A 23,614-nucleotide genomic window follows, 5' to 3' on the forward strand; every position below is an offset into this window, starting at 1 on the left:
TTGTCTTTGAGCCGATTCACAACCTACGGTTTCCATCATACTGTGCTAGTCGCGAAATACTGATATAATAATGTCAAATCAACTAGCATGCTCTCATTTTGAGCACTCATCGCGAAAAAAGAGAAATAGGGGGACTCCTGAAGTATATATTTAAAGTGTTTTGATTTAAGATAAATATATGCTTAAGAAGCTCAGGGTTATTACCAGTGAATCGAAATTGGCAAAATATCTTAATATTTTGAAAATTGAGGAATAGAGAACACTAGAGATTGCACAAGACCAATAGATCCCCTTTGGGTTCTTCAGACAAATACAGCTTTTCACTAAACATATCTGTGAAAATTCTTTTTCCAATGGACGATTTTCATAATTCAGGATTCTAGCTCATGGGACCGCTTGGATTTTTTTGCCACCGAAGTTAACTTTTAGAAGTTTCGACTGTTTTGGTTGAAAGAGATATCTAGAAATTTTGTTTGGCAGCTATATGAGGTAGCAGTGCCAGCAACAAGCAAAAGAGGTGTCTCAATATGGTTGGATGCACCTCGAATGCATATTAATCATAAGAACCCTCTTCCGAGATCATTGTTTTTGAATGAAAAGTGGAAGAAAAAAGTAGACAGATTACTCCTTATTTTTGAGAATAAAGCAATATGCACGAGTAAACACCGTAAAACCGACAGGCGTTCTTGTGTACTTTCTTTTTATTTTGGTAACATCCCTCTATTTTAACACGGGAAGGAGCTATGGGGCAATCATGAGGGCCACCATAACATTGAATTCTAGAGATTAATTTTATCTTATAGCAGGATGCAGATAGATAGGGCAGGCTTACACATACTAACAAAAAGAGACAGAGATACACAGAGAGCGAGTGAGAGAGAGAGAGAGGGAGAGAGAGAGAGAGAGAGAGAGAGAGAGAGAGAGAGAGAGAGAGGAGAGAGAGAGAGAGAGAGAGAGAGAGAGAGAGAGAGAGAGAGAGAGAGAGGAGAGAGAGAGGAGAAGAGAGAGAGAGAGAGAGAGAGAGAGAGAGAGAGAGAGAGAGGGCGTATCACCTTATTTTCCTGACACTATGTATGTAAGCGGTTTCTTTTATATTTTCCGACTCCAAACAATTTTAGAAAGTTTTTTTTTTAGAAAGTTTTTTTTCTAAACATTCTTGCTCAAGAACGAATATATAGCGTTTATTTGAGGTTTATACTATCTTTAGAATCTCTATAGACCTATTCGGTGGCCACAAGTGCTTTAAACGTGATAAAATAGATGGCATGAACGCATTATAGTTACTAATAAACAACAAATTTGAACTTCGTCAAAATGTTATCGACGAAATGGAAGATTTGTATGATGGTCTTTTGATATATGGTGTCAGTGTCTTTTGATACTGGCGAGAATAAATAGTACCGTAGCACTAAATATTAAAAACATACGGCTGAATCGGAACATGTTTCTTATCACTGACACCATTTTCCCCTTCTTCTTTAACTGCACTGGCGGTTCATGATAACAAAAAAAGCATTGAAAAACTGTGCATTGATTATTTTGCTTTTCTTCATGTAAAGATGTATGACCTCTTTGGTCCTATTTTTCTTTATCGAATGAAACTTCGAAAAGTTGACTACTTTTAAAATTCATGTTTCCGTGGCGCACGAAATAAGTGGCGAAAGTATGCCGTGTTCCGGCGCAGAGTGTGCTACGCAATGCGCGAAGAGGCATATTCAGTAGACTGTATAGACTACATAATAATTTGTTAATGAACAAAGCATTTAATTATGTGGGCGTGGACCCTTGAAAAAACGGTAGATTTTATGAGACTTATAGTTATCTTCAAACGGTTCTCTAAGTCATAACCCTTTTTTTAGTCTCCACCCTAATTCTAGTCTAGTCATAACTGTATTCTTGAAAATGCCGCCCTGCGTAGTAGACTGGCAGATGTAGTCGGGATTACTTTGATAATCAACAAGGGGCTATAACAGATGTATCATTTCTATTAGCCCTTCCCAACTTTTACGTTTACAATTATTCAAAACAGTCATCCATGAAAGAGATTAACTAAAAAAAATTTAAAACTAATTTTTGCCATTTTGTTTTTATTTTTTTCAAGTATGGAAAACAAACGAAACCAAAAGACTTTTTTCAAATGTAAGGGGTGACACAAAACAATTTAACGTCTGATTTGCTAAAATAGAGCACAAAATACATTGTACTTCTGTGGATGTTTTCCACAGAAATCTTTAATTTGTCATATAATTAAAAATTCTGAGGGATGTATTATCAGCATTAACATTGAGAAGTCCCAACCAATAGGAAATTTAATTATTTATGACAAGTCTTGCTTCAATTACTTTCTGTTTATACTAAAGCATAAGCTTCACTCACTTAGTACATAGCATCAGACAAATTTGGTATAAAAAAACACCAATTATAGCAAGAACAGGCATAGTCTATAAAAACAGCAAATGCAAAAAAAAATTATCTACACTAACGCATGGTATTTGTCCCTTATTTAAGCAATGGGTTTTTAGACAAATTACTTCTATATGCCAAAAAAAGTAATGAAACAAAAAAGTTGTTTTTGTGAAAGTAATGATACAAAAAAGGGTTGCACAAAAAAGACTAAAAACGCGTAGAAAAATTTGTTTATATTCATTTTGTTACGTTTTTACGAGTCGGACAAATATTTCAGGGGGGAGGGGGTTCAACCTCGCTAACCCCCTGGTACCGCCTAGTCTGGAAGGATCCTACGTAGAATCCATGAGAAAAAAAAGGAAATTTTGATGAAAACGATACTTGATTTTAGGAGGGGAGAGTGTGGACCCTAGTGAAACTAAGTGAACGAAAATTTTAGAACTGGTACAAATATTAACTGCTGAGGATTTTTGAACGTTTGAACGAGAGGATATTGCCACAAATAATAGTGGGGACACCGGTCCTTACGGTTCTTATAACTCTCAAAAGCCTAAATTTCATTTACAATCTTCTCTAAGAGTTATGTCTTTTGAACAGTGCGTTTTTATTTTTCACATATCGATAACAAGGAAAAAAAAGTCAAAATGCTAATCAAGTTAGAAAAAACAAAATCAAAAAAATCTTAGAAATATTCTGTATAATTCTTCCTGATAGTTTCATTAATCTTCAACTTCACTTCACTTTCAAAAAAAGCCAATAAATATTTTAAACCGTTGGTTATTTCGCAAGTTGAACAGACATTCTGTTCACTATTTAAGGTTCATTCCAAATATAATAGTTGGTACTGAAGTAAATTCCTTTTAAAACATTTCTGTGGCAAAAATTTGCTTTTTTTTTTGGAAAATTACTTTTGGACTATATTTCTCCAAGAATATTTCAGATTCATTCTTCCTTTAGGATATTTCATACTAAAGACTAGGTTTTGTTAAATTTTTGGCCCGAATGTAAAAAAAAAAAATTAATCTCCTCTTAGAAAACGGACTTCAAGTTTTACTGAAGAGAAGATCTTTAAATTATTATGAGATATATAGTTTACTTTTTCCTAAGGTTTACTTTTACCGTACAAAAATTCCTTTGTGAATTTTTATATAGTTTACTTTTTTCTAAGGTTTAATTTTACCGTACAAAAATTCCTATATTGCTTTGTGTTTTCAGTAAAGTGCTAATTTTCTGTAATCCTACAAACATAGGGAAATATCACCAATTGACTTATTTATACTAGTTTTATTGAAATGTGTTGGATAGGCTGTGAAGTGATAATTTTTGTCAGTTTAATTTTCAACCTCACTTTTTACTTCCCTCGGAAAAACTTCTGTTTTCTAGATTAATCTGTTCATTATTAATTAAAATTTAATTTAGAAACAACACTGCCATGATTTTTTTTTTAAAGGAATAATTTCTGTTCGTTTTAAGTTTTAATGTTGCTCCTTAGTTTCAGTTCAAAACGTTTTTTTTTATATATAGTTTCCAATCACCTTTAATCTAGAGAAAGATCGAGTCATTTTTTTGTGATTTTTTTAGAAGAAGAAATATATCTTTAATTCTTTAATAAAAATAAAAAAAATATCAAATTTAGTAGCATATAAGAAAGTAGCTACAGGCGACCCTAAATAGAAAAGCCACTCATTACTTGGAATTGAATCAAAATTTTGAAAGAGATCATTTCTTGTGCAGGTACAATAAATGGTATTGTAAACTAAGTTTGTTTTCATTAAAAAAAAAAAAAAATTGGGAATAATTACCTGAACTCTCCTACAGGACTGTTTTCATTTGTCTTTTTTTTTCTGTGGATGCAATATTTTACGTACAGAGAGAATATTGCGGTGTATATGTTTAGTAAATAATTTGAATAAGTAAATATAACAATAAGTAATCATTCTTTTGATATACACTTTTGAGTGGTTCCAGAACCACATGCCTACACTTCTCCAACTACTAAGTTGCAAGGGGCCACAGTTTTCCCCAGACCCTAGCTCCCCTATCCCCTGCTGAAACTTAGTTTCTCCAAAAACAAAAATTAAGGTAAGCCTGGATAATTCAAGCATCAACTGAAGCAGGTCAATTTTCTTTAGTATATCTTTACCTTTGATTTTACTTTATAACTTGTTTTTCAGTTTTCTCTGTCATTTTCACTTGATTTTGGAAAATTGGCTCCAACTTTAACCCCCCCCCCCAAAGGATTTTGACAAAATTACGCCATTCGTTGGGGCTATGGATTTAGTTATCTACTAAGAATGTTATTGCAAACCATGAATTACCTTTATTCTGTTTTGAATCAAAATGCTTGACAAAAAACCTCCCAGGACATGATTTAAAAATTAAGTTTATCACATTTACAAAAAAATTGAAATTATCTGAAGATTTCATATAGAAGGGAACAAAACAGTAATTGAAAAAAAACAAAAACAATAAGGAATCGAACGCCAGATTCCTCTGATTTGAACTCTAATTTGAAGTCTAATTCAGCACTAACAAAACCACGCCTCTAATAATCTAATTTGATGTATTGGTGTTTGCACCTTAATTGCATAGTTATTAAAGGGCTTGGAGGAGGAACATATGGGAAGTGTTTTTGCCAACCCCAGTTATGGGTTTTGGACCATAATTGTTACACTGATGATATCGTGTTGTACTTTCAAGCTTTTCTACTTAAGAAGTGACATAAAAAGCAGGGGCGTCATTTGAGGCGTATAAAGAGGGCCGTTGTACCCCAAATAATTTGCAGAACAATTATTATATAGCCTATTTTCCATGACTATCCGGATATGAACCCCTCGTGTCCCCACCCCCAATGAAAGGCTTGAGACCTGCCCCTAGCCAAAATTGCTATTTTTAGTCAAGGGCGTAATTTGCTCTGGGGAAGGGGGGAAAACTTGCCCTTCAGATCCCAGTTTGCCTCCTCCCATACCCCACTTTGTCCCTCAAGCTGAAATTCAGTTTCTTAAGAAATCTTGCCAAAATTAAGATAAGCCTGCATAATTCAGAGAAACAAATCGGTTTTCTTCAGTATTTCTTTATATGTATGGTACTATAAAGTTTATTTTCCATTTCTAATAGTCATTTTCACTTAACCTGGGAAAAGTTGGCCTACTTTTGCCCCCTCCCTTAGGATTTTGATGAAATTACGCCCGTGTTTTTATTGCTATATCACACTTACGGATGGTAGAATTAATAAAAAATTACGTATAGCTTTTAAAAGAGCCATTAAAAGTCACTCTAAATGTTTTGGTAGCCCACTAGCCCCAGCTTTTCTACTTGAGACAAGACCCCAAAAGTCCTGTTTTTAGTGCCATTTGGAACTTGCCGATGGCGGAATTCTTAGGAAGGACGTAAATACGTGCAATATCTTAATATTAAAAATTTGTCTAAAATACCTGCAAAACCAACACACCGAATAACAATACGCCCGCACCGATACGCGTGATATTGACACGTCTGGTACCGATACAGTGTAAAACTCTCTCCCGAGGGACTATGGAGGAGCATATCATCACCAAGCCCATATACATTGGACCTTTGAAATTGTTGAACAAAATAGCTATCTCGAAATTTTGATTGGTTAACTTTGAGGGAAGGGAGCATTGAGGAGGGGGGGCTAGCTGTCCTCCGATATTTTTGTTCACTTAAAAAGGGCACTATTAAATTTAAATTCAGTTAAATGAGCTGTTACAAATCTCTCCATGATGTTCTGGTCACCCCCCAGCCTTGCTAGAAAAAAAGGAAAAAAAACTGAGACAGATCAGTGCTACCCACGCAAAAAGTAATTTTCCTTGTTGTTCGAGAAAGGGGGCTGTAATTTTCCTTTCTAAGGTTTTCGACCATCCTACTTCTAATGGTACAAATTTCATTTTGATCTGAAACCATTTTTGAGGGGTTTCATGCTTTTTTTGACATCACCATAAATTTCTTTTCGAAATAAACTTTTACTTTTAGGACGAACCGAAATAATAGTTACCTTTCCTGAATCAGTGTCAGGTGGCAATTTTTTCAATAAATAGGGTCTTTCTAAACGTTTTTCTTAACTTTTAGTTACTATGGGTTGTGGTTCAGCCTTTACAAGGTTGCAGCTCCCACTACAACCATGATTCTCATGATTGTTTGTCTTCTAACCTCAGACCATTTGAGCCGTTTCTTGATTTTGTGCCGGCAGCTCTTCTTGGGGTCATGACGTCTTCAAAGGTTCGTTACAACCACCCTGGGAAAAATACGGACTTTCTTTAAAGTCCTGACCTATTTAAATTGTTGTTGTGACCTGAAATGCTCTAATTCTCGTATTCGACTGTCTTGTAACCACCCGTGTCTTTGCTCTTCATTTTCATTTCCGACACGCTTTAATTCTCGTTTTCGCATATCTTCTAACCGAATGTTTTGTTGCTCTTCATTTTCATGTTTAACACGTTTTGATACTCGCTGTTGCATATCTTCGCCTTTGTCTTTCTTCTTCATTATGAATTTTGATTACTTCAGAAAATTTAGCAATGCCCCTTGATTTAGCTGCCCGTGTTGGTCTAGTCTCGTTTGATGGTACATGTTGTTGATTTTCACCTATTGTAAATTTAATTTGTTCAGGCTGTTCTTTCGGTCTTATCACGTTTGATGGTTCAGATGGTTTGTTGATGGTTGCAAATATTTGTTTTTTGATCGTTCCTACTGACATCATATAACTGGTTGCGCTCAAACCTGTAATCTTAATCACGTAGCCAGTTGATTTTATCTAAAAAAAAAAAAAAAACTAATTTTTATATTTTCAGATGTTTTTCAAGTTTGAATTAAAACATTAAAATTATTTCTCAGGCATCATAAATATTTTTGCAGTTTACATAATAACTCGATCGATTAAAAAAAATTTAAGTTTCTTTTTATGTCTTAAAAAGACATTGCATATACAAAATATGTTCAGTAATGATGTTTTTGGAATGTGAAATGAAAATGATACATATATGCTGCTCGAGATTTTTGTCTTTAGAATGGCAAAATTTGTAGACGTTTTTTTAACTTAGAAATTTTTTCAAGGAACATGATATGAAAATGGTATGATGTGGCAATTCACGTCAACCCTATCCCAAACTACGTCCTCTAGGCATTATAATTATTCTCTTTGCTTTCTCTACTTACTCCAGACATTATGAAATTGCTTAAAACAACTTGTGTAAATAGACTAACTACACTTGGTATTTTATATCATCTTGTAGTCTTTTCAAAGACATTTTATTATTGAAGCAAGTCTGATTTCTAACATAATTGTCGTGCTTGAGACTCTATGGTCACCTGTTATTACAAAATGACCTAAATTCCTCTGTGAGCAAACTCACATGAAATTTGTTGCAAGAGGTCTTCTCGCGAATGTTCTAATTTGTTATCCTACGAATTACACAAATTAATAAAATAAGACAACAAAATCTATTTTAAGCAACATTGGGTGATTCTCGACTTCAATACCGATGATTCTGGATGATCCTCCATTGTCATCGTTGATCTACTTTTTTTTTATTTTATTGATGTCATGCATCAAACGAATTAATGTTGGACAAGTAGTTATGGCTGAAGCAACCAAGCAATTTAGTAATCTTCAGTAATTCGAAAACGTTTGCATCAGATGATTGGTAGATACAAGCTAAAGGCCTACTAGTAATGAATACTTTTCCACTTTCTTCATTACTTGTTTTATGGACTTGGCCAACTTGACCTTTTAACGGTTAATGTTTAGATAAGAATTGAAAGAAAAAACTAGTTAAAGGTGTTTGGTTTACTGTCTAGATTGAAAAAGTAGGAAATTAGTACTTAAATTTATATAAAATGTTTTGGCATCGTCGAGTATGTATAAAAATGTAGATACTACTTGTATAATGTAACCTTAACCGATCTTTTAAGAGTCTATGTACCTAATACAGAAAATGTCTCACTATATAATGATGGATACAGTTACGCTTTGAGGTTTAAAATGGTTGAACTTGGATTGTTTTCTTCTTTTGTGTATTGTCTGTTAGATTTTATGAGAATTGTATTTTTGATACCCAATTAAAAGGATTGTCAATATTTCAAGTTTTAAGAGGAATATTAATACCAAACTATGTATTTGCTGTTAGTCTTAACACGACTATACCCAGTGTTGCTAATTCACGAGATTGTATGAGGGGGATGGGGGTTCAAAGTATATTTTAAAAATTTATTTTGGGGGGTGGGGAATATTTTCGTCAGTTATATATTATGTTTACGGCAATTGTATTTTTAGTACTCAATATACAAGACTTGTCATTATAATGATTGCCAATATTTCTAGTTCCAAGGAGAAAATTAATTTCGATTTGGGTATTAGTGGTTATTCTTTAAACGATTGAACTCAGTGGTACTAATTCATGAAAATTTTAGTGGGGGGAGGAGGGAGGGGGAGTAGAAAGGGGGTCACTTTTTTAAACTTCTTCAAGACGCAGGTACATGTTACGTCATATGGAATGTTTACTTTTGCTTGTTACATAATAGAGTGTGTTTCAAATCCTTCAAGGGCTAGGGAAAAACTTCAGGTCCCACTAGTCAAGATGCAAATATTACCTAATAGAGAGTGTTAAAAAAATCTTCAGACCCCACCAAATAGAGATTGCCTTAAAGACCTTTAGAGTCCTCCCTCAATTAAGGGCATGCTCCTTACATCATCTCAATGTTTTCATGCTTCTCCACCATTTCGTCCCAGGAATTTTGCGAATGTTAAGGAATTGGAATTTTTAAGGCTCAAGATTTTTGAAAAACTAAAAATTATATTTTTTATTACAAGAATTTTGATGATATGCTTAGGAGACATGAGAACCTATGCGTGAGCTGCTAGAAGCTCAAGTGAAGAATAGATTTCCTTTGCTATACTATAGCATGAATAACAAGGGCTAAGAGCTCATATGGCACTTGTGACGAGGCGAGAAGAGCTAAGAGCCAAGAGATCATAGCCAAGTCAAATTGTGCAGCTCCCTGACACGCCTACCAATTTTCATCGTCCTAGCACGTCCAGAAGCACCAAACCCGCGAAATCAATGAACCCCTCCCCCCAAATCCCCCAAAGAGAGCGAATCCAGTACGATTCTGTCAATCACGTATCAAGGACATTTGTTTATTCTATCCACCAAGCTTCATGCCGATTCCTCCACTCCAAGTGCTTTTCCAAGATTTCCCCCTCCAACTCCCCCCAATGTCAAAAGATCTGGTCGGAATTTGAAAAAAGAGCTCTGAGACATGAATTCCTTCTAAAAATCAAAATCATTAAGATTTGATCATATATTCGTAAGATAAAAATACCCCAATTTTCTCGTTTCCCAAGAATTCCGATTTCCCCCTCCAACTCCCCCCAATGTCACAGGATCTGGTCGGAATTTAAAATTACAACTTTAAAGCACAAGATTCTTCTAAATATCAAATTTCATTAAGATCTGGTCACCCTTTCGTAAGTTACAAATACCTCAATTTTCAAAATTACCCCCCCCCCCCCAATTCCAACAAAGAGAAGAGATCTGGTCCGGTTATGTCAGTCATGTATCTTAGACAGGTTTCTATTCTTCCCATCCAGTTTCATCCCGATCTCACCGCTTTAAGTATTTTCTAGATTTCCAGTCCCCCCCCCCAACTGCCTCCCTCCCAATTACGCTTGATCCGGTGAGATTTAAAATAAGAGATCTGAGTTACGAGGTCCTTCTAAATATGAAGTTTCATGAAGATCCGATCACTCCTTCGTAAGTTAAAAATACGTCATTTTTCCTTATTTTTCAGAATTAACCCCTCCCCCCCCAATAGAGCGGATCCGTTCCAATTATGTAAATCACGTATGTAAGACTTCTGCTTATTTTTCCCACCAAGTTTCATCCCGATCCCTCCAATCTAAGTGTTTTCCATGATTTTAGGTTCCCCCACCCCAAGCTTCACCCAACGTCACCAGATCTGGTCAGGATTCAAAATAAGAGCTTTGAGACACAATATCTTTCTAAATATCAAATTTCTTTGAGATCCGATTACCCGTTCATAAGTTAAAAATACTTCATTTTTCGAATTTTTCAGAATTAACCCCTCCCACAACTACCCCAAAGAGAGTGGATCCGTTCCGGTTATGTCAATCATGTATCTAGGACTTGTGCTTATTTTTCTCACCAAGTTTCATCCCAATCCCTCCGCTCTAAGTTTTTTCCAAGTTCTAGGTTTCCCCCTCCCACCCCCCCCCCCCCCCAATGTCACCAGATCCGGTTGGTTTTAAAATAAGAGCTCTGAGACACGATATCCTTCTAAATATCATATTTCATTGAGATCCGATCACCTGTTCGTAAGTTAAAAATACCTCATTTTTTCTAATTTTTCAGAAATAACCCCCCACCCCAACTACCCCAACTACCCCAAAGAGAGCGGATCCGTTCCATTTATGTCAATCATGTATCTAGGACTTGTGTTTATTTTTACCACCAAATTTCATCCCGATCCCTCCACTCTAAGTGTTATCCAAGTTTTAGGTTTCCCCCTCCCAAATCTCCCCCAATGTCACCAGATCCAGTCGGGATTTAAATAAGAACTCTAAAACACGATAACCTTCTAAACATCAAATTTCATTGAGATCCGATCAGCCGTTCGTAAGTTAAAAATACCTCATTTTTTCTAATTTTTCAGAATTACCCCCCCCCCACTGTTCCAAAGAGACTGGATCCATTCGATTATGTCAATCATGTATCTGGGACTTGTGATTATTTTTCCCATCAAGTTTCATCCCGATCCCTCCACTCTAAGTGTTTTCCAAGATTTTAGGTTTCCCCCCTCCAGCTCCCCCCAATGTCACCAGATCTGGTCGGGATTTAAAATAAAAGCTCTGAGACACAATATCATTCCTTACATCAAATTTCATTAGGATCCCATCACCCACTCATAAGTTAAAAATACTTCATTTTTTCTATATTTTCCGAATTAACCGGCCCCCCACTCCCCCTAGATGGCCAAATCGGGAAAGCGACTATTTCTAATTTAATCTGGTCTGGTCCCTGATACGCTTGCCAAATTTCTTCGTCCTAGCTTACCTAGAAGTGCCTAACGTAGCAAAACTGGGACCGACAGACAGACCGACAGACCGACAGAATTTGCGATTGCTATATGTCACTTGGTTAATACCAAGTGCCATAAAAACACAAGTTTACAGACTGTGATATTCACTAATTCAAATTTTTCTGTCTTACTAAGGTGAAGACAGTTTAAATATCAATCCATAATCCCGCATCATCATGGCATTTTTTTGGGAGACCACCTCCCACTTTAAAGATGGGTAGGGGTGCAATGAGTTAAATTTAAGTAGTTATATGTTGAAATTAAGATGTGTAATTTCACTTCATGAAAAACTGAAATTTTATTTCTTTTTAAGGAAAATTCAGAGCAACATCCCACTCCTCCAAAAAGGGCAAAGGTAGGATCAGCAACAAAAACCGCTTTGCACAGTCGGGAGTCGGTTTCTATACATGGTGACATTGGTGGTCCCTCCGTAGCCCCCTCAAGACATTCGGTCTTTGCATATGCCAGCCCATCGAGACCAACGCTCCCCATACAAGGCTGTGGAGTCACTGTCCCTTCACTAAATTACAGAGAACAAATGAGGCATCCTCCATGGCAGTACAGTTGCTGAGCCTTTTACTCCCAACCTAGATGTAGCTGTCAATCTTGATGTGAGTGCAAATTCTTTGTATTTATTAGCGGTAAAAACTTAATTTTCTTACGACATGGGGGAAATAACTAGGCTGTAGGCCTAATAACTTGTTTGCTACCTCTGTGAGGGCGGTTTAATGGTATTGCCCTACCCTAAAAACAATCCACTTCGAAGGACCTTCCGCTAAAAACTAAATTTTTCGTAAAATTACTAAACTATTAAGAACACTGATGCTATCCCCTATCTTTAAAAAGTAACTTTTTAAAGATAAAAAAAAAGATAAATCTTTTTTAAATTTTATCTTTTTAAAGATAAAAGTAATTCCTTTTAGTTTATCATATGAATCCTTTCGATAGTTTTGAGGCCCCTCGATCCTAAAGAAAATGGACTTTTTGCCATATTTTTAGCTATTAGTAATGTATTGAAAATAAGTCTTTTCAAGATGGTGCATCTAATTTTGAAAATTTAGACTGTTGAAAGAAGGGGTGAGGGGTGTTGCCCAATAGGGTTTTTTCAAGATAGTCCAAGAATATGAAAAATATTTTAGTACCGTTTTACTGTTTCCTCAAAGAAGAGGAAAATGAGGAGCCCCTCGGTCTTAAAAGAAATTGCTAAATAACACTTTTTTTCGTCAAAATGAAAGGGGGAATAACTAAGACCTTCCTGCTTTTATAAATAATGTATTCTAGTCTTGAAAACTTTGCGTTCTTAGAAGGGGGCTTTGAATTCATTACCCGATAGGTTTTTCATGACAATACCAATACACAATTTCTTTACAGATTACAAAAGGGAAAATAACTAGGATCTTGGCAGTGCTAAAAGAAATAAGTAAAATAACACATTTTTGTCAGGTTAATAATGTGCCCCCAGACCGATGTTGCTGGTCCTTAGATTAATACTCCTATCACAGCTTAAAACAATAATTGTTTCCGGGAATAACAAATTGTTTATTCTTCTGCAGGAAGGCATCTATTTGAAGAACAAAAATGGATCAAGGGTCTGTTGACGGATTTCTTTAGTCACCCGACAATGGAAACAACCTCCCCCTCAGTAAATTTTTAAGAGTCTTTTGAACATTATAGTACTTGAAACGTAAAGAGGACGCACTCTACCCTCCCTCCATGTATGGGGTAACTTTCGATACTAAATTTATAGCTCGTAGCGGGGGGGGGGCTATGAGTGCGAAGTATCCATGTATTGAATATTTTCTGGTCATTACACTTATAGGTAGTAATGTGGTCTCAGTGCATCCGAAGGGTCACTCTTAAGTATAATGCACTATCTTTTCAGTCAAATATAAATTCTTTCACAGGATGAAATCAAAAATGTTTCAATGAGCTGATAAGCTCTTATTATTTTCTAGGTTCACATTCCAGCGTTATCGCCACAATTTCGTAACAATTCATATGCGCAACCAAGGGAAAGTGAACGTAAGGGAGGTTTAAGTATGGGGATGAGCCCTAATAGTATAATTTCCCCGAATTTTGATTTAGACCCTATCATGAGGGATCATGGTCTCAACGCGGAGTCTTTAGACAATTTATTAAACCAAGTGCTAACAAGCGAGGTCGAGAAGGTGCTGGAAGAACAGTGTCCGCTTTTAATGAATTGACAAGTGATGTGTACTTGCATTACCCGCAAACGAAGATGTGGAAACTTTTCCCAGACTAGCGTAATTTTGAGGGTGTTTTATCGGTTTGGATGGCTAGTATTTTTAATAGGGTAGAAAACTATAATGAAAATGGGAGCAGGGCACTATTTTTATTTATCAAAAATCTAGATGCAAATGAAACAAACTTTAAAAAAGAATTTGTTTTAAGAGGTGGGAGGGGGAAGAAAAATATTAATTTGTCACAAAACTAATTAAGAATTTTTTGGAGTGGGAGTGGCCAGGGGCAGTTCTAAAAATTACTCCTTAACATAAATTAATGTTGTAAGTTGCCTTGTAATATCCCCATCATTTCAGCCCAGACAACATACCCTAAATTAACGGGCTCATAAGAAAGAGAATAAAACAAATCTTCAAAAAAAATAAAAAAGCACATTCTGAAGATGAAGGTCTAGCAAGCAAGATTAATTATATGAATAATTTTTCATGAAAACGAGGTTTATCTTATAATTTTATGACGAAATGATTCGTAAACTGATCGTGCAAGGCGTTTCATGTCTGAATCTCTAACAGATCAAGGGCAAAATCTTGGGTAAGGGGGATGCTGAAACTTTGGTGCCAATGTGACTCGAGGTGGGCACCAAATTAAAAATTTTATTTTGAAAAAGAACGAAATAAGTCTGCCAGAAGTGTTTTAGGAGGAGGGTCGTCCCCTCCGACCTCATGTTCCTGTTCCTGGCCTAAATTGCTTGTAATTCATTCATTTATCTAATTTCATCTAAATTAGCTATATAGTTAAAATAAATAGATAGATATATTTATTCACACGAAAGCTCTATTGGGCCATTTGCTATTTAATTAGTTACTAAACTAAAATTAAGGATTTTTTGAGGATGAAGGGGGTTTAGTATTAGTAAAAAATTATCTTTCGATTTCCGGGTATTTTGAGATATTTTATCAAAATATCTGGAAATATCCTTCGATCCCTTTGCACATCAGCCATAAGTCTTCGTCTCTTATCCATTCTATGCTCGTGTCCAGATTTTTTATTTTTATCCATTTTGAACTTCTAGCTACAAAGCTACTTTTCAATGTGTCATTGTGAATAGACAAATAGTGTGAAACGTGTTGAAGATACCTCTTTTATCTTCAACAGATTTTTCCATTTTCGCGAAATAGGGGAAGGTTCCATGTTCGTAGAAAAATGTTTGCAGCAATCAATGATTTTTATGCCAATTTTGCAGATATATACTAAACCAGCTGAGGATAAATAATTTTTGTTTGTGTCAAGTTTCAACTTTGTTCTTTACATTATTAGGAAAGCTTTGCTCTTTGTTGTTAATTGGGTAAATCACCTACGAATAATTGATCAGATTGACAAGTATATTTAAACACAGAGTAAAAAAAGAAAAAAAGAGTGGAATGCAAATCAGGGTGCCAGAAAAATATCGGGGGTGGGGCTAAGGCCCTCAGCCCTTCTAGATCAGTTTAGCCATCATTTCTTAATTTTAACAAGGAATAATGTACTATTTCCCTGAACATTTACCCCTTTTTTCATAATTACTTTTAATGGAAGTTAGTCAATAATGTAGCAGACAAAGGGGTGGTTCTCTATCTAATTGAGCAGCCCTAGGGTGAACTTATAGTGCATGCAATAATTAAGCTTTAACCCAATACACCTGCTTATGTAAATATTCAATCCAGGTTGTTTTGCGCTATTCATGATGATTAAGAGCTATTGCAAAGAGGGAGACAGATGGCTATCCTATAGCAACTGTCGGAATATGCAACGAGCAATGGAAAAAGTGGTCTAAAATGGGCAAAATTTTTAAAGTGAAGAATCAAGATAAATTAGATAAAATTATCAGCGATGGAGCCATAAAATAGCGGGAGGGGGAAAGTTTTTATTTGGAAATTTGATATATTGAACTAAACTAACTCTTATTTGATCAAAATCATGCCTTTTCGGTGGTAGGGGGATCCTTAATATACACAGGGGCTTACCAGGATATAAGCAGTCATTCACGAAATACTGTGAACAAAAAATAAAAACAAAACAACGCTTTAATTAAATAATGTTCCGAATATTTTGGCCCTACATCTGGGAGCCTTTCTTAACTGATAAAAAAAACTGGTTTTAAAAATAGTAAACATAAAAAATACGGCAAATAAACACACGAAGGAAACAAATAAAAAACAACTATAGGTATACATTTATTCAGAAAAGAAAACAAACACTATTCGCCATTCGCCTGCCAAGAAAGGCAATAAGCTTGTAAAGGCAAGCGAGGTTATCACCCTCAGCTAATTAAAAACACATTCATATCACGCTACTCAATACAAAAGAAACTCAACTGATGAAGGAAGAAAGGAGAAAAAGAGAAAGAGGAAAAAGACAAGAAGAAGACAGATAAAAAAAATTAACAGCAAGTAAATCAGGGAAATGCCTTGAATAGAATGACAACCTGGAACAGGGCTTACATCAAAATTATTCACGAGATAAAAGAAACTTCTTTACCCGTGACTTGAAAGCTAGAAGACTAGGCATATTTTTCACACCCTCGGGCAAAATATTCCAAACATGGGGACCATAATGGCGAATCACAAAAGATGCCCGAGTAGTACTCCTAAACTCATGAGTTAAGTTATCAGCTTTTCTTGTATTATGATCATGATGGTCTCTATTACAAGTAAAAAGATTTTCAAAAGCAGGGGTGAGCAGGTGATTCAAATATTTATACGAGAAAATCGCAACCTGGTAATCACGAATTTGAGATACATCCATTAACTTATTCTTTTTAAAATGCTCATGATCAGGAACATTATCAGAATCATAAAATTCCGATAATAATTTTACAGCTCTATTCTGAAGTTTTTGTACCCTTTTGAAACATGTTACAAAATTACTTGCCCATATAGAGCATCCCTAGCTAATATATGGATAAAATATAGACAAATAAATCATATTTAGAAACTTTTTTGGGACTAGATTTTTAATTCTTCGCATCACCCCAAGACCTCTGCTTAATTTTTTCAGCTATAGCATTTGAATGGTTTTTCCACGACAGGTTTTCATCAATTAAAAACCCCAAATATTTTGTTGTTGCTACTCTTTTTATCACATTTCCTCGAAACATGATTTGATCATTACCAACACTTGACGAAAGTCTTGAGAATATCATGAAAACAGTTTTAGAAAAGTTTTGGGTTTGGGTCATCTTTTTTCCCTCCTTTATGAAGAGGAACCACTCTTGCAATTTTTAGTGCTTTCGGGAAGACTTCATGATCCAGATAAAGGTTGATGAGGTGCGTCAAGACAGGTAAGACACTCGTTTTTGCGGCTTTTATGAGTTTCAGCGAAAACTCATCCATCCCACTAGAACTCGATTTCATTGCATCCAGGAATTGTGCCACTTCCAGTTCTAAACATCTTGCAAATTCAAAGGAATTCTCACTTGCAGGCTGTCTTTCAATAACAGATCCAAAACTCACAGATGTGCGTAAGCTAGCCCGCGCTTGATCGCAAAGTCTTTTTTCGTCATTTGCAAAATAATCACACAGAAATTCCGCTATGTGTTGAGAATCAGTAAGACGACCTTCCGTCGTCTCCATGGCTCTCACCTCCTCCCTACTGTGAAAATTACCCAAAAGTTTATTTATTGTTTTCCATGTATTTTTCATATTACCTTGATTTTCATGAAATTCATTTTGGAAATGAAGTTTCTGAGCTTTCCGTTTTACTGAATTAAAATATTCCGAAACTTTTTGAATTTTATAAAATTATCATTTGAACGATCCATTAAATAATTCACATAAAGTTGGTTTTTCTTCTTTATTGAAACTAGAATGGCTTCTAGAAACTCACATTATAAACTTCCAGAACTGGTGCTACAACAAAAGATAAACACCAAATCGAATGTCTATTGTGGAACCATGGGTCACTCTCCTCTCAACATTCAGTGTACAAACAGGAATATTATAAACAAACTTCCAACACTGATGTTACAACACAGAAAAGCTAAAGCGATTGTCTATAGGGAAACCATGGGTCACTCTCCTTTGAACATTCAGTCTATAAATTGGAATATTACGCTGGATACAGGATCACCTAACGATTCACTCTTTGTTCCAGGAAACAGTTGAAAAATTCTTTGTTTACAAAGAACAAAGGAAGAAAAAACTGTGTGTGAAGGAGAAAAATATGGGTTATGGTCAATTCGGATCATGCCCTTACTGATGGAGGGTCCCCTGAACGCTTTTCCTACACCTTTAGGTTTTTAAACAATCAAGGAAAAAGTTATGATGTAGCGTGTACGTGTACCTAAAGGTTTTGTCCTGGCCGCTCATGTTTCTTTTTAATTAGCTAAAGAAAAAACAATGATGTAACGCCTACGTTTGCATCTTGATTTGGCGGGGTCCCTGAAGGTTTTCTTTTACTGTCATCTCGCAGGTTCTTAAACAATAAAAGAAACGCTATGAAGTAACGTCTACACTTGAATCTTGCAGTTTTTTTCCGAATTATAAAGGTCCACTGGAACCAAAACAAGTCACGTAAGATTACTTCATTTTCACCTGTAAATATTAAACCGTGATCAACTTATTTAGAACCAGGACATCACCGCTTGACTAGTAGAGTCTAGCAAGTCCTATTATATAATAACCAAAGAAAACATTTACATAAGTAAGCAAGCACACTCCTATTATGTTAAAAAAGGATTAACTGTACCGTTACATCTGCATTATAATATTGCGTAAGATCTAGGTGCACATAATAGCGTCTAGAGGTTAGTAGCTCCAATAGTATACCCCCTATGGGCGTCCTGGGAGGTAAAGTGCCGTCACTATTAATTTCCAAAAAGTTCCAATGAGTGGGGGCGTGTTGTTAATTCTTGGAAACTTGATAATTCACATGTTGACATTACGCCGGAAAGATCATGGATTCAGCATTATTCAGGCTGATTATTATAAGTTACTGTAACTTTGGTGTGTAATACTAATAAAACATTTGAGTATGTCTTATTACCTCATGTTCATGTTACTGATCTAGTTAATTATGATGCAAATAAGTTTTGAATCAAAATGTGTTTTCTGCCAGCTTCCACATCGAACACTCTCAGTACTCTTAAGAAAAACTAGTGCTAAGGGACAATTTCTTCATATATGTGTAAGTGGTGCATCCAAACTAGTTGACCGTGTTGTTCATTCGTAGGCCCATTATTCATTATATGAGCCATTATATTGATCAGCACCTCTATTCTTTTGGTAATTAGGCATCATAGGTATTGTGTAAGTTTGAAATCAAAAGGTCCAATTTCCTATGAATATCTCTGTTTGTCACAGTTGTAGACAGGGAGGGTGCACTTTTAAGAAAAGCTAGCGCTAAGAGACAATTTCTTCATATATGTTCAAGTGGTGCATCCACAGCGTTTGACCGTGTTGTTCATTCATAGGCCCATTATTCATTGTATGAGCCATTATATTGATCAGCACCTCTATTCTTTTGGTAATTAGGCATCATAGGTATTGTGTAAGATTGAAATCAAATAATCCAATTTCCTGGGAATATCTCTGTTTGTCACAGTGTTAGACAGGGAGGGGTACACTTTTAAGAAAAGCTAGCGCTAAGAGATAATTCCTCATATATGTGCAAGTGGTGTGCCCAAAGCGTTCGACCGTGTTGTTCATTCGCAGGCCTATTATTCATTATGTGAGCCATTATATTGATCAGCACCTCTATTCTCTTGGTAGTTAGAGTTCATGGGTATTGTGCAAGATGGTCCAATTTCCCGGGAATATCTCTGTTTGTCACAGTGTTAGACAGGGAGGGGTGCACTGAAAGCGTTTGACCGTGCTGTTCATTCGCAGGCCCATTATTTATTATGTGAGCCATTATATTGATCAGCGCATCTATTCTTTTGGTAGTTAGAATTCATAGTTATTGTGTAAGATTGAAATCAAATGGTCCATTTTCCTGGGAATATCTCTGTTTGTCACAGTGTTAGACAGGAAGGGGTGCACTTTTAAGAAAAGCTAGCGCTAAGAGATAATTCCTCATATATTTGCAAGTGGTGTGCCCAAAGTGTTTACCGTGTTGTTCATTCGCAGGCCCATTATTCATTATGTGAGCCATTATATTGATCAGCACCTCTATTCTCTTGGTAGTTAGAATTTATAGTTATTGTGTAAGATTGAAATCAAATGGTCCATTTTCCTGGGAATATCTTTGTTTGTCACGGTGTTAGACAGGGAGGGGTTCACCGAAAGTGTTTGACCGTGCTGTTCATTCGCAGGCCCATTATTCATCATGTGAGCCATTATATTGATCAGCACTTCTATTCTTTTGGTAGTTAGAATTTATAGGAGATATCTCTGTTTGTCACAGTGTTAGACAGGGAGGGGTGCACGAAAAGCGTTTGACCGTGTGGTTCATTCGCAGGCCCATTATTCATTATGTGAGCCATTATATTGATCAGCACTTTTAAGAAAAGCTAGCGCTAAGAGACAATTTCTTCATATATGTGCAAGTGGTGTGCCCAAATCGTTTGACCGTGTAGTTCATTCGCAGGCCCATTATTTATTATGTGAGCCGTTATATTGATCAGCACCTATATTCTTTTGGTAGTCAGAATTCATAGTTATTGTGTAAGATTGAAATCAGATAGTCCAATTTCCTGGGAATATCCCTGTTTGTCATAAAGTTAGACAGGGAGGGGGGCTCTCTCTATGTATTTTCAATGCTTTCTTATCTATGTGTTGCTTCAAAGGTTTTACCTCTGCTAGTGGATTTTCGTACGTGTCTTGCTTAGAATACGCCAACGACGTGCTACTTATTCGTTCGCTTAAAGTCAGTTTAACACAAAGTTTTATTAAGGTGCGTTCCTCTCTTGAACAATTGGTTTATATTTATTTTTAGGGATTAAAATTAGGACAATATTAGTAAATGTGAACATTTGTCGTGTTATTAAATGTGAATATATGTCGTTTATTAGGTGATTTAAATTGCTCTCCTTATGTTAGTACCTGTGTTCCTAGCCTAAAGTGGCTTGGGATTTTGATTTGCCATCCAGTTTCTGCTTTTAAATAACTTCTGAGACCACACTGGCTAATCAAGGTAAAAACATAAAATCACTAGAAAAGGAAGAGAACGAGGACTATAAACAGCAAGTGAAAAAAGTTGAAAAATATATCAAATATTTCGGACAAAACCTCCACTTGACCGTCCTCAGTGTAGAATAAAACTGAGAAAAATATAAATACCAAACCTTAAAACAATCCACAAAACTAAAACAGGATGACTCTTTTTTAATAAAGGGTAAAAATAAAAGGGTAAAAGGGTAAAAAAAATTATAAAAAAAAGTAATAATAAAAGGGTAACAAGTCTACATGGCATTTCACAATTTCATTTTACGTAAAGCACTCTTAAAGGCTAATCGCTTTCCAGATCACTTTCAGAATTAATAATTTCATCATGAATGGGACTTATACCTTTCGGTGTATATGCTTTTTTTTATCTCAGCTGCCTCCCTGAAAACTTGTAGGATACGTTTAACGGGGGCAATAATGAAGGTGTTGTCAAATAATTTAACATGGAGTGGATTGTCGTACAAATGTTGAGCCAAGGCGGAATGAAAAATGTAAGCTTTTACGACAGCTCCTTGCTCATGTCCGACAGCTCATGTAGAGTGGTTTGAAAAAACCACAGTAAGAAAAAATGAATATATTGTGGCCATTTCAAATTCGAATATCTCTTGGACGCCACACTTGTGACTTACGGCTTTATCCCAAAAGATACCCGTGTAATAGACTTATGCACCAAATTTTATTGGACCAAATCATAAATCCGAGAAACAAAGACCAAATTTTTATTCAGTCCCAGATTCTTGTCAATCAGGATTTCTACTACTAGAGATTTTTGGATATTAAAGAAGCCTACTTAAAAATGAGAGTCATTACTAGTTATTCCATTTTTGAATTATTCCATGTTATTCTATGTTTTTCCATGTTATTCCTGTTATTCCATGTGGTCGATTACAAGCAAAGCTTCTTGGGCCTAGTAACCGCTTTACTCTGTAATAGTTTTTCTTTTAGTATTAATAAACTGATTGATTGATGGATTGAAATAGGACGGGAGAAAAGATTTGATTAAGGGAGAGATATAATTAAATTACTATTGTCTGAACATCGGAACGAATTTCAAATATTATATTAGTGACTACTGACTCTCTACAAAAAATGTGGAATTTTTATTCTCAATTAAAGTAAAGCAAAGTTAAAACGTTTTTATTACATCTTTTTATATGATTTGTTATATGACTAGTTTTTATCTGCAATGGAAGTAATGTGACTAACCTTCGGAAACCAATTGAATTCCAGCCATAAATTATTAATTTATGTATTATATGGTATGTAGGGGTTATTGGTATAGCCATCAAAAAAGTAATAGAATTGTTGCCAAGAACCGTCGATTATATGATAAAAATAAATTTACAACTTTGCATAGTATAGCAACACACCCAAATAATACTACTGCCAAAATTTTTACAAATACTTAGCAACAATTTATAATATTTAAAGTTTCTTAGAGTCATAGAACCTTATTTCAGTTACTGATTAGTATAATCTCTAAATGTTGAACAATAGTAAGATATGATTAATTCCGGGATAGCTCCATATTTTTTTCTAAAGAGTTTACGTCAGAAATAATTATAATTAACCAATAAGCAAATTTCAAACACAATTATGATGATTAAAGACATTGGAAGGGAGGCAGGAGGCAATGCCCCCTCTTCACCTGGTAAACAAGAAAGCATTTTAGATAGGTTAAAAATAGGAAAAATAAGAAATGTTCCTAATTTATCCTAGTAGGGACAAATCTTCCAGTTGTATATCCCCTGGAAAATGTTCTAGTGATTTATTTGAACTATTTGTATATTTTAAAATGGTCAATATGCATTGCTTTCAAGTTCTATTTTGGGAAAAAGGATTATTAAATCTTAACGCCAGGGTAACCCTTTGTGGAAAAGACAAAAATATTATGATAAAGGAGCCACTACATTGTGGAGCAGCACTACTACTTTCATAGATTTTTTTCTCCTTGTGATTGGCCTTATTTTTAACATAGTTGGGAAATGAAAAAGGTTCCAATACGTTTCGTGAAGCTAGAACCTTCTAAAAAGTATAAAACAGAAATTAAAAGAAACGCTCTTAGCTCCAAAAGTATACCTCTTAGGAATTTTGTATGAGGCCCGTTCAAAATATGGATTTATCCTTCCGCAAAAACGGAAGTCATAATTTTGTATCACTTATAGATTTCCAGAAAATATTTCTAGAAAGGACAATATCAAAATCTGAAATATTATCGATGTTTTAAAAAAAATTTTAACATCTGAATCACGAGCCACAAACTAGGCTAAGACAGGTTAGTCTGCAGTCTAACTCATAGGCAGGGGAAGTAAAGGGAGTTTCTAGAATTTTGTAGTTTGTAAATATACTCCAATGGGTTGTCAAATCTTGGCTAAATCTGGAAGAAAGAAAAAGTGAGTGTTGCTACTGTCCCTTTTTGTGATCAAACCCAATCCAGCCCCAAATCTATGCCATAGGGACGTCTATCTTAAGTGTCTGTTGGATTCTGGTCAAACTGATGGGACGCAAGAGCTACTACCAGTAATTCCTTCTGAGAATTAAAAATTGAACTGACATCTTAAGGAGAGGGGAAGGGAACTGAATATTTTTTGGACAACTAGAAGAAAAGTATGTCAGATCTCATTCAAAGCTGGTATAATAAAAGTGAGTGTCCTGGCTGTTCTTTTTGGTGACCTTATCTGATGTGACCCTGATGCAAGGATAGAGTGGATTTAGTGATTCAAGTCATCAGAAAATCTACCATAGAA

General features: G+C 35.4%; 1 long non-coding RNA gene across 1 annotated transcript in view; it reads left to right on the forward strand.

Moving 5' to 3' along the window:
• Positions 1-23,614, forward strand: part of LOC136026645 (uncharacterized) — a 580,251-nt gene that overhangs the window by 481,415 nt on the left and 75,222 nt on the right. The window lies entirely within an intron of this gene.

Source organism: Artemia franciscana, chromosome 4 (assembly GCF_032884065.1).
Source record: "Artemia franciscana chromosome 4, ASM3288406v1, whole genome shotgun sequence".
NCBI lineage: Eukaryota > Metazoa > Arthropoda > Branchiopoda > Anostraca > Artemiidae > Artemia > Artemia franciscana.